General features: G+C 32.2%; 1 non-coding gene across 1 annotated transcript; it reads right to left on the bottom strand.

Moving 5' to 3' along the window:
• Positions 1 to 11,270: 11,270 nt before the first annotated feature.
• Positions 11,271 to 11,377, bottom strand: LOC129401278 (U6 spliceosomal RNA). The gene has a single exon (XR_008628209.1). It is a non-coding gene; the product is annotated as a U6 spliceosomal RNA (small nuclear RNA).
• Between the last annotated feature and the right edge of the window lie 203 nt (positions 11,378 to 11,580).

The raw sequence follows: 11,580 nt of genomic DNA, 5'->3' as shown, positions 1-11,580 counted from the left end.
CTCGGGAGTGCATACATCTTTTTGAATCAATGTTTTCTTGTTTTGTGGCAAGATACCAAGAAGTGGAATCAATGGGTTCAATGGGAGCTCTATTATTATTTTTATGAGAAATCTCCATAGTGTTTTTCATAGAGCTGAAACAGTCAAAATTTCCACCAGTAGAGAGCCTGACAAGCTACTGATAATATCCCGCCTGTACGGCAAAACCTGGCAAGCTACCTGTGGCATATTCGATATGCCAAAAACAGTAACAACAAGTCTCACAATGGAGACGTTACTGGTGTCTGCTCGAGCAAATAGATGAACAATGGGACAATAGTGTTACAGTGCTACAGTGCTACAGACCTATACCAAAAGTATAGAAAAGCAATGGATCACTTGAGTGAACCCAAATGCAAACAATTTAGATAGACTATAAAAAGCAGAAACAAGAAAATTTGTCAATTGGTTTTCATTAAAAATTAGTGAACATTAGGGGGTCAAGATAGTGGAGAGGGTACTCACTTTCCTTGCATGGCATGTAGCCAACCTGAGTTTGATCACCAGAACCCTATATAATCCCTTTAGTCTTCCAAGATTGATCCATGAACAATGCACTGCTTATTGAGATATACAAAGACACATCTTATTTAGAAAAATATCTGGCAGTTCTTTTAAAAATTAGCATATGTATACACCATAATTCCAAGTATTTTGGTACACATTTTTTTAGGTATGGTTAACAAAAACCTCACATAACTCAGATGTCCACCAAAAGAAGTATAGGAAATGAAATATGGTATGTGTTTGCAACAATAAAAACAAATGTAGGGGGAGCAGAAAGATAGCCTAAAGGATTAGTGTCCATGTTTCACAAATGCGAAGTCTGCAAGAGATCCTCGGCATGGTCACCTGAGCAACACTGGAACTGATCTGAGTCCCCAAATAATAATTATAACTTAATAACTAAGGAAATAATTATAACTTCATAACTAAGGAAATGAAGTGAATAGCAGATATGCACAATAAGACGTACGATCATCTAAGTTGTTGTGCTGACAGAAAATTGTTTACAAAAGAGTTCATGAGTTCATACCATTTCATTTATACAATATCAAGAATACAGAAACTAATCTATTGTGCCGAAAAGGACATATGTGATTGCCTGAGGTAGGGTGCAGATGGAGAGATGAGCTATGAAGAGATCTAATGAAAATTTTGGCTGTGATAAAATAGCTTAGGTGAAACAGAAGAGAAAAATACAGTGAGTAGGGTGCTTGCCGTGCACACAGCTGGCCCATGTTCAGTCTTGGCACTGCATATGGCTCTTTTAGCGTCACCAGTAGTGATCTCTGAGCACAGAGCCAGAAATAAACCCTAAACATAGCTATGTGTGGCTCAAAAACAAAACAGAAAAAATCGTATCTCATTTAGGTGAGTGATTTTACTGTGTATACATTTTTCACAATTAAATAAATTATGCACTTAAAGTAAATGCAAGTTTTATACGCAATTTGTCTCAAAAAGATAGATGAAGTTGTCAAACTTCTAATGCCACTGATAAAACATAAAACAAATCTGTCAATGAAACTGTTTTTATGCTATATATTTAGCTTATATTTAAACATCTCTATTAAGAGAAAATTTAACAGTATAGTATAACAAACACCTTAAAGAAATATCATTTTAGTATATATATTACTAATATACAAAATGACTAAAGTTCTTTCTCTGAAATGTTAATTTTATTGACCATAAAATCAATTAAGAAAATATATTATCATTCCCTAGAAAAGTTTGAGAAAATTAGGGGAAAACAACCACAAGTGATTTATTTTATGCGTATTAGCCATTGGAATAAGAAGTATTATAAAGTTCTGTAAGCATATCTATCTTCAGATGTTATTTTATATTTAAGTTTTATGTATTTATTTTCACATATAATTGACTTTAACTTCTCTGTGTTAATATCTGAGAAAAAGAACAATATCCTTTAAATTTCAGTGTAGACATTTTCATATTGTCAGTCATTGAAGTAAGGACGAATGATGGAAATCCTGCTTTTTTCTGTCCCCTTGTTGGAGATAACATTTCTTAGCCTATATCTTAAAAAAAAAAAAACATCAACTAAGAATACATTAGCAGCCTCTCCCAATTTGAACTACGATTTTGAAAAAAAAATTTTTAAGAGTCAGCAGCATGTTTCCTTTTCTTTGACATAGTAGGTCTTAGAACATCTCACTAGAAGAGGTTTTAGAACACATGACCCATGTATATACATTATTTCATTGTTTAACAATTAATGCATCCACATCTTCTGATATAAGTCCAAAACCTAACTCTATGAAATAAAAACAATTTTATTACCCTTTCCTTAGCACTGTTTTCTGAAATACAGAACTGAAAAGAATTATAAGATACATAGAAAAGTACAAAGAACTTGATTTTTGAGCTAAATGTACTCGGAGTTGAAACTTGTCTTCTCAACTTAATATTGGTTCAATATAGTGAAATTTATTCTCTCCATTGGTTTTACTGATTAATTAAAAAGAACACAATACCTGCTTCCCAGTGTTGAGGTGAGAATTAGAAATTGTGTTGTTGTTGTTTGAAAACTAAGCATTATGGTGGAACATGACAGACATCAATATTTTTAGAGTGGTCACAGAGAGTAAGAATTGGAAGTTTAGATTCAGATTAGCTTTTCCCATATCAATTTTATTTTTCTTCTTAACTTAAAGGCATTATTTAAAATTTTTTATTTACTTATTGACTTTTTGCTTCACATCTGGTGATACTCAGGCATTACTCCTGGCTCTGCATTCAGAATTACTCTTAGCTGTTCTGGGGGATCATATGGGATGCCAAGGATAGAATTTAAGGTCAACTGTGTGCAAGGTGAGTGACCTACCCCCTTTATTATCACTCCAGCTCCAGGAAAAAAAATTGTTTAATAGTACCCACCCGACAGGGCAAGCAGTTTGATACTAGAGCCCAAGGATGCTGTGCTGCTCTGCCCCCTGGAGTGCTTCAGACCACTTGGCTACCCCAGGATATTCAAGTCCTTCAGAGCCACACTTGGCAATGCTGGGGTTGTGGAATATCATGTTCATACAAAGCATGTGCATATATAGACAGTGCTGTCAACTGGTCTCCCTCATAGATTTGAATTTGCAAATTTATTATTATTTATCTTATTTTATTTTTTGTTTGGGAACCATACCCAGCAATGCTCAGGTCATACTTCTTCCTCTATGCTTATCATCCTGGCTCAGGAGACCAAATCTGTGCTCAGAAGATAATGACTGGTGTCAGAGATTTGGACTGGGTCTACCCCATTCATGGTAAATGCCTTACCACTTTTACTGTCTCTCCAGGCCTTGATTTCTGAATTTAACTTCAGATACAATGTTCTAGATACAATGTGAAATGAAGAAAAAAAATAAAATGTTCCCTTCAATCTCAGATAAGCTTAGTAACATAAGCGTTTTAGACAAGAATTATTTTACTTTTAAAAACAACATTTTAACTGAGTTAAATGTCTTCAAGGGCTGGAGCGATAGCACAATAGGTAAGGCATTTGCCTTGCATGTGGCCAACCCGGGTTTGATTCTTCTGCCCCTTCGGATAGCCTGGTAAGCTACTGAGAGTATCTTGCCTGCATGGCAGAACCTGGCAAGCTACCCATGGCGTATTCGATATACCAAAAACAACAAGTCTCACAATGGAGACATTACTGGCGCCGGCTCGAGCAAAAATCGATGAGCAATGGGATGAGAGTGACAGAGACAGTCAAATGCCTTAAAATTTTAAAGGAAGTTTTATAATTAATTAAGTTGGCATTGTTAATAAAATATTTGCATTAAATAAGTATAGCATACAATAAAGGTAATACAAAAGCATTGATGAAATCAATATATTTAGAATTAGAAAAGTAAAAATAAATATAAAGAACTAAATAAAAATCTCTATCCCATAATTTTTTCATTTAAAAACATCAGCATCAGCATCACTTATCTTCCTTTAAAAATTATATCTTTTCTACCTTCATTCATTGAGAAAGCATTAAAGAAATATCACTACAACAGTAACAACATTCCAAAGCCAACATTTGACAATGTGACTATTCACAAGATGCCAGACTTTTAAAAAAATAATAATTACTGTTTTGAGATGACAAGAAAGGAAATATCTGAGCATGAAGCATTCTGATTAAGCAAGTAAGGACTATAGCATACATTATTGAAATCATCTTAAAAAGAGCCAACTAGAAAAGTTTTTCATTGCCAATGATAAAACAATCAGGACTTCAAATAATAGTACAATGTAATATGAATTACATGACATTTGAGTACAAATTTTGCTAAATTTTATTTTAGTGAAGCATAAAATGCATCGAATCTATGAGTTTTAAAAAACCTATTCATTGATTAGCTTTTCATAAGTTTGCATGGAACATACCTCATTACTTTTCCATTGGGGTAACTATTGATACAGACCTATTTCATGTTATCTTTGAGGTTAAATTTTATGGTGACTATACTTTATAGAGTTCTGGTATAAAAACTCATTACCCTTCAAATTGACAAATAAAGAAAGGCATTATGTTACTTCATAAAATAAATAGTTTTAGGATGTCAAAATTTTTCATAATGTTGATTTCCTTTTAAGTCTAAAGAATAAATATAAAATAAAATAATCATTTAAAAACTCCCAATGAATATGGATAATAATTCTTATTAGTTGACATAATAATCACATAAGATTTGCGCATGAATTTAGCAGTAGATAGATCGACTAACAAATGAATACACTGATTCATGTTATGAAAGTCTAGATATCTTACATTATAGAAACATATAAGCTTTTGAAGAATCTTTCATGAAGTGATTGAAATCAGGAAAATACAACTGAATGAAATATTTTATTTCTAAAATCACAGAAATGGTTGAGTTTCCTAATCAGCTGCTTTGGTTTGTGATTTTCATTTGCTTCGGAACAGTTCAGATCATTCAGTCAGATCAATGTAGCTATCAAGAGTCTGGTTTTATGAACCAGATAAATATAGATCTAAGCTCTCAAATAGCCAATTCTCAGTACTTAAAGATCATAATTTACATTTTCTAGTCCTCTTTCAGGCCCTGGTTAAATTTTGGGTGGTGGTAGCTGAAGGCTTACTTCTGGTTCTGTGCTCAGGGATCTTTCTGATAGTGCTTAGGAGAACATATGTGGTGCCAAGGATTAATAAAACCAGGTTCTGCCATGTTCCATGAGTTCTGCCATGAGTCAAGGAATTAAATAAGGCACATTAATACTTAGGGAAGGAGTACTGTAGACTGAGAAACTAGTGAGCATAGGCCATGAAAAGCATATTCATACATTGATGATAGGTTCTTGCTCCAACATTAAGATGTTTTTCTTTTGGGGAGGGGTTCCACACTGGTGATTCTAAGGGACCATACTTGGCTCTGTGCTTTAGCTATAAACTTTGTTCTGGTCCCCTGAGCACGGCCAGAAGTAATTCCGGAGTGCATGAACTAGGAGAAACCCCTGTGCATCACTGGGTGTGACTCAAAAGCAAAAAAAAAAGATAAGCAAACGGCAAGATTATAAAATAGGATATTAATAAAATTTTTTCTCCCTACATATTCTAGTTTTACTAAAAGTTATTTCAATTTATTCAATTTGTGTGCAATATAATTCATGCATATTTATATTATAAACAGATTTAATTTTTTCAGAAATCATTTCATCACCCAATTGTTAGTTTAAATCGGACAAATTTTAAATTAATGGATTGTAGAAATGGCAGAAAAATTATGTAATATTGCAGATGACTAAAAAGTGGACTGAATTAATTTATACTAAAAGCTTGCTTAATTAACATAACACTTAATAAATATCCTTTTTAGGTTTAATCCAAAATAAGCAATGTCTCTATATAATAAAATAAGACATTATCTTAGTCATAAATATGATAAGGATAACTGATTTTCAAAGGGCTGCTATCTTTTTTAAACTCCTGTGTTAATATTTAAAACTCACATTAATTTATAACAACAAAAATATGGTCCTAGACATCATATTATAGACATATAATAATATTTTTGCCTTATTACCAACACTTGCAGCTTCTTAGAAATCAATCATATGTCTGTTTTTTTCTTTGTTTCATGGTTAGTTGGAGATAACTAATAGATGTGTTTATCTCTCTGTGTAAATCTTCCTAAGGCATCCATCATGAAGCACAAGAAAAATTACAGCTATTTAAATTTCATGACAGTTAATATTCAGTTTGTGAATTCAAAAACAAAATATAAATTTCAATGTTGCAATTTTTGCATATTTAAACAAATCAAAGAATAATAATAATAGAAAAATTAAAATTTATTTTAATACAATGCTTACAAGAACAATATATTCCGTCACTAGGATAGATTTATTATATAATAATTTTGTGTACTTTTTCACATTTATTAAAAATGTTTGACAAATGGTGATATATAAATTTTATTTGTTCACATACCGTTCTATGTTAATTAGCTTTTTCAATTGTTTTTCACGCTACTGACAGAGAAGTGGTTTAACTTTAAAAATCTAAACTGGTGAACAGAGACTAGCGCACATCCAAAAGAACAAAAGCAATCGCTGTTGGAGAGGATGTGGCGAGAAAGGGACCCTTCTACACTGCTGGTGGGAATGCCGACTGGTTCAGCCCTTCTGGAAAACAATATGGACAATTCTCAAAAAATTAGAAATTGAGCTCCCATTTGACCCAGCAATACCACTGCTGGGAATATATCCCAGAGAGGCAAAAAAGTATAATCGAAATGGCATATGCACATGTATATTCATCGCAGCACTGTTTACAATAGCCAGAATCTGGAAAAAACCCAAATGCCCTAGAACGGATGACTGGTTGAGGAAACTTTGGTACATCTATACAATGGAATACTATGCAGCTGTTAGAAAAAAGGAGGTCACAAATTTTTTATTTAAGTGGATCGGCATGAAAAGTTTCATGCTAAGTGAAATGAGTCAGAAAGAGAGAGACAGGCATAGAAAGATTGCACTCATCTATGACATATAGAATAACAGAGTGGGAGACTAACACCCAAGAATTGTAGAAACAACTACCAGGAGGTTGACTCCATGGCTAGGAGGCTGGCCTCACATTCTGGGGAAAGGGCAACTCAGAGAAGGGATCACCAACTATAATGTAGTCGAAGTCCATGTGGGAGAAGGGAGTTGCGGGCTGAATGAGGGCTAGAGACTGAGCACAGTGGCCACTCAACACCTTTATTGCAAACCACAATAGCTAATTAGAGGGAGAGAACAGAAGGGAATGCCCTGCCACAGTGACAGGGTGGGGTGGGGGGAGATGGGATTGGGGAGGATGGGAGGGATGCTGGGTTTACTGGTGGTGGAGTATGGGCACTGGTGAAGGGATGGGTTCCCGAACTTTGTATGGGGGAAGCATAAGCACAGATGTGTATAAATCCGTAACTGTACCCTCATGGTGATTCATTAATTAAAAATAAATAAATTTATTAAAAAAAAATCTAAACTGGTGAAAAAAATGTATGTTGCTAAGAATGAGTATAACTTTAACTAGTAGATGCTTTTATGGTTCTTTACTTAGAATTCTTATTTCCTGTTAAAATACTAAAATTGAATAAATATCATTTTTTATTAATGAGGCTTATATTAATTAAGACTGTTAATGAGGTTTAATACTACTTTGGGAAAACAGTGCTACAAGCAAGTGCTACTTACATGTCTCTGAGAAGATTGTGTGATATTTTTCTTCTTTCCTACACTTCCCTAGACATTTCTGAGACTACACAAAAACTTTTAATCTATTGTACTGTAAATAATATTATTATGCCTAAAACAAAGTTGCTATGGATGATAACATTAAGCCAATGTCAGGAACATAGGTTCCTCTTCAGGTTGACGTTCATCTATCAATTGAGTAAAACTAGATTTTTCTTAGACATTTCATTTCAAATAAAACTTTTGAGGGTTGAAAGTTCAGGATTCTAGGTTCTTGCCTTTTGCCTGGCCAGACAATACATATACGCACAAATAATATGTTAAGAACATGATACATTAAGAACATAACTCTGAGTGCAGAGCCAGGAGTCAGCCCTAAGCACTGCCAGGTGTGCCCCTAAACAATCAAACAAACTAAATAAACAAAAATATTAGTCAATAAATAACTTTAGAAAACAAATTGCAACAGAGGTATTAAGTGAAAAGTGACCTTGTATGTTGCAGCAGGTGTTTTCTTTGATAAATGATACTTGTAAATCAGGGCTAATGTGGTATGTTCCCAAATGACACATAAAATATAAGTGCTTCTGATGAACTTTATAAATGTCAAACAGCAGATGCATGGGTTGGCTATTTAACATTTATGAATTTACTTATTGAATAAAAAGATAGAAAATTGAATATAATGTAATTGCTGGATGCATAGTAAATTTTCACAGAGATATGTGTCCAAAATATTATATGCATAGAAAAATGGGGAAAAATAGTCTTACACTGAAGTCTCAAGGATTAAAAACTAGTCTATATAGTATTACACTCCAGAAAGTCACATAATTTTAGATTAGGATGACATATTTAATAATTAATAAATGACTGTTAAATGCCATGTTTCCAAACATGTGAAAAAATACATTGTCAAGGTGATATCTGAAGTATCTTTACCCATTTACTCTTTATTTAGCTAATATCAAAATTACATAGTGTTTTCATGTTTAGTTAATTTTTCTAAAATATATAAGAAGGAATATAAGACTTCTGATGAAGGTCATGAAATACAATAGAAATTCAAGTCTTTCAAAATAGTTCATCGCATCTTTCTTCTTTCAATAACACATTTACCTAAAATATATATTACAAAAACATAAAAACTGTTTCAAGATAATAAAATTACTGGGAACACAGAATACATCAGTAATAAAGACCAATTATCCAACTTTTAGTGCTTACATAATTAAAATAATTGAATTTTTAAATTTCCATTAGAAAAACCATTTTTATTATATGAATAATATCAAGAAAGTAAATTTTTATAAAGTAATTTAAAACAAATTAGAAGAATCACTTGGACTAAAATGGAAAATATTTTTGGTATAGTGAGTATTAATAAATTTAATAAATCATCTTGGGGAAATTTTCTGAAATCTGTAGCTAATATTACAACTATACTTGTTTGTATGTCTGTTATATATAGTTATGATTTTAAGGCATAAAATAATCTAATATAAACAGAATTGTTTCAGTTACCTTAATAGAAACTTGTATTGACAGAACAAAGTTAAATGCTAGCCTGATCTTCCCAAAGAGAGAGTGAGAGTGAGAGAGACAGAGGAAGAGAGAGAAAGAGAGAGAGAGAAAGTGCCTTTCATAGTGGCACACAGAGGGCCAAAGGACGGGAGGGAAACAGGGACCATTGGTGCTGGGATGAGTTTTGGAACACTATATGGCTGAAATCCAATCATGAACAACTTTGTAAATGTGTTTATCACTGTGGTTCAATAAAAAAATTAAATAAAATAAAAAATAAGTAAAGATTTAAAAAATAGAAAACAAAAAAAAATCTAGCCTTCTCTCTTATTCTGAATATGGAAAGAAAACTCAAAAGAACTTAAATCTTCATGACAATATTTAGATGCTTATTTTCAATAAATTCATTACCTTGTAATTTTTTAAAGTGCTATAATTTTTTATGAAGGTTTGTTTACTTATTTTTTATTTGTTTTGGAGTCACACCCAGAGAAGCTTGGCATTAATTCCTGACTGTATTGCTTAGGGATCATTCCTGGGATTTCTGGAAGAATCACTTATGGTGCAAGTGATTAAACCCAGGTCTCAGGTATGCCAGGCAAGTGCCTAACCCACTATACCATCCTTCTAGAAAGATGAGAAGGTGTTTTTTTTTTTCAAAAAGAAATATTTAGAGTAGAAATCTTATGTTTAAAATGAATTGTGTGAAAATAACAGCACTTTTCAGATTCAATGTAACAATTTTGTTTAAAATCTATTATGGCCTCTGCTACATTTAAACTTTAAAGATCACCTATAGTCTGGCAAATGTACTGCATAGCCTGAAGGAAGTCATATTCAAGAAGCGATAAACAGGTTTCTAGTTAAATGCATTTCAGATGTTCTAATTCTGAGTCAGACATTATAAAGTAGGTGATAGATAAAATATACATATGGTATTGTAAAAGTGTCAGTCATAAATATTCATAGAGTTGATATAGTTGATGTTAGTTTATAGTGTAAAACATAATAAAATAATAATTCTATTGTGCTTTATATTATTGCCTATTAAATACTATGTTACATTTATATTAATATCTGTAACAGAAATATTTTGAATTTTGATTGAAATACGATGCTTCAAAATTCTTATATCCTCATTTCCTTATAAGGAAAAATTTATTTGCTTATTGGATTTTGGTTTACTCCTGGCTCTATCTCAGGAATCACTCCTGAAAAGCTCAGGTAACCATATGAATTACTGGGGAATGAACTGAGGTTGGCCCTGTGCAAGGCAAATACCCTACCTCTATACTGTCACTCCAAGTCCCCATCAGCAAAAATTTAAAGTAGACTCTTTTTACAATTTAGTTTACATTGAACATACAGCAGAAACATTGTATATGATATATAGTAAAAGTAAATACTGAAAGTGCTGTTAATTACAAATACCTTGGCTTTGAAAATAAAGTTGCAAACAATATATAATTTTTATCACATTCTATAAAATAAATGTGCAGCATTTTCCTCAAAATTTAATGTGCCTGTTATTAAAAAAGTTGTTAGGTCAGAATATTGATAGTTATTTGCATTCACTCCATGCTTAAAATAAATACCAATGCTACTAAAATAGAATATTCTGAAATAGGAAGCATGCCACCCTAACTGAATAGCTCTTTTAGCTGAAGTGTCAGGGGAAATTTCTTTACTTTAATACTTATCAGAAGTGCACACAAACCTTATCTCTGTCTGAAATTGTTAGGAGAAAAAATAACTGAAGTACCTTCATTTCTTGCCTATTGCTAGCTTGATTATTTTCGTAGAAGTATAGTACATCTTATAATTATTATAAAGAAATAGGAATAATTAAAATATTAATGAGTAGATGATGTTATCTAGTTTGAAGTGATTTTTACTCATTACATTTTTTTATCAATTTTCCTAAAATATGTGATGAAAGCATAAAACAGAGGTCAAAACAGAGGTCAATTGTAAAACCTTTTTTTTTCTTAAATAATATGGAACACTTGACGAATTTGCGTGTCATCCTTGCACAGGGGCCATGCTAATCTTCTCTGTATTGTTCCAATTTTAGTATATGTGCTGCTGAAGCGAGCACATATTTTTTTAATTATTTTAGAATATTACAAATAGCTCAAGAAAAGTGAAAAAAGACATCTACAACTCATAAATTTGCATTAATGTGCTTGAGAGTGCATTTAAGTACCCAGTATACTAATATTTACAATTTTGTTTTTAATATAAAATTATGCATATAACTTAAACCAATCCCTTACTGACAAAATTTATATTAAAATTAAC

The sequence above is a fragment of the Sorex araneus genome, chromosome 1 (assembly GCF_027595985.1).
Source record: "Sorex araneus isolate mSorAra2 chromosome 1, mSorAra2.pri, whole genome shotgun sequence".
NCBI classification, from domain to species: Eukaryota; Metazoa; Chordata; class Mammalia; order Eulipotyphla; family Soricidae; genus Sorex; species Sorex araneus.
This window is presented reverse-complemented; position numbering and strand designations above follow the sequence as displayed.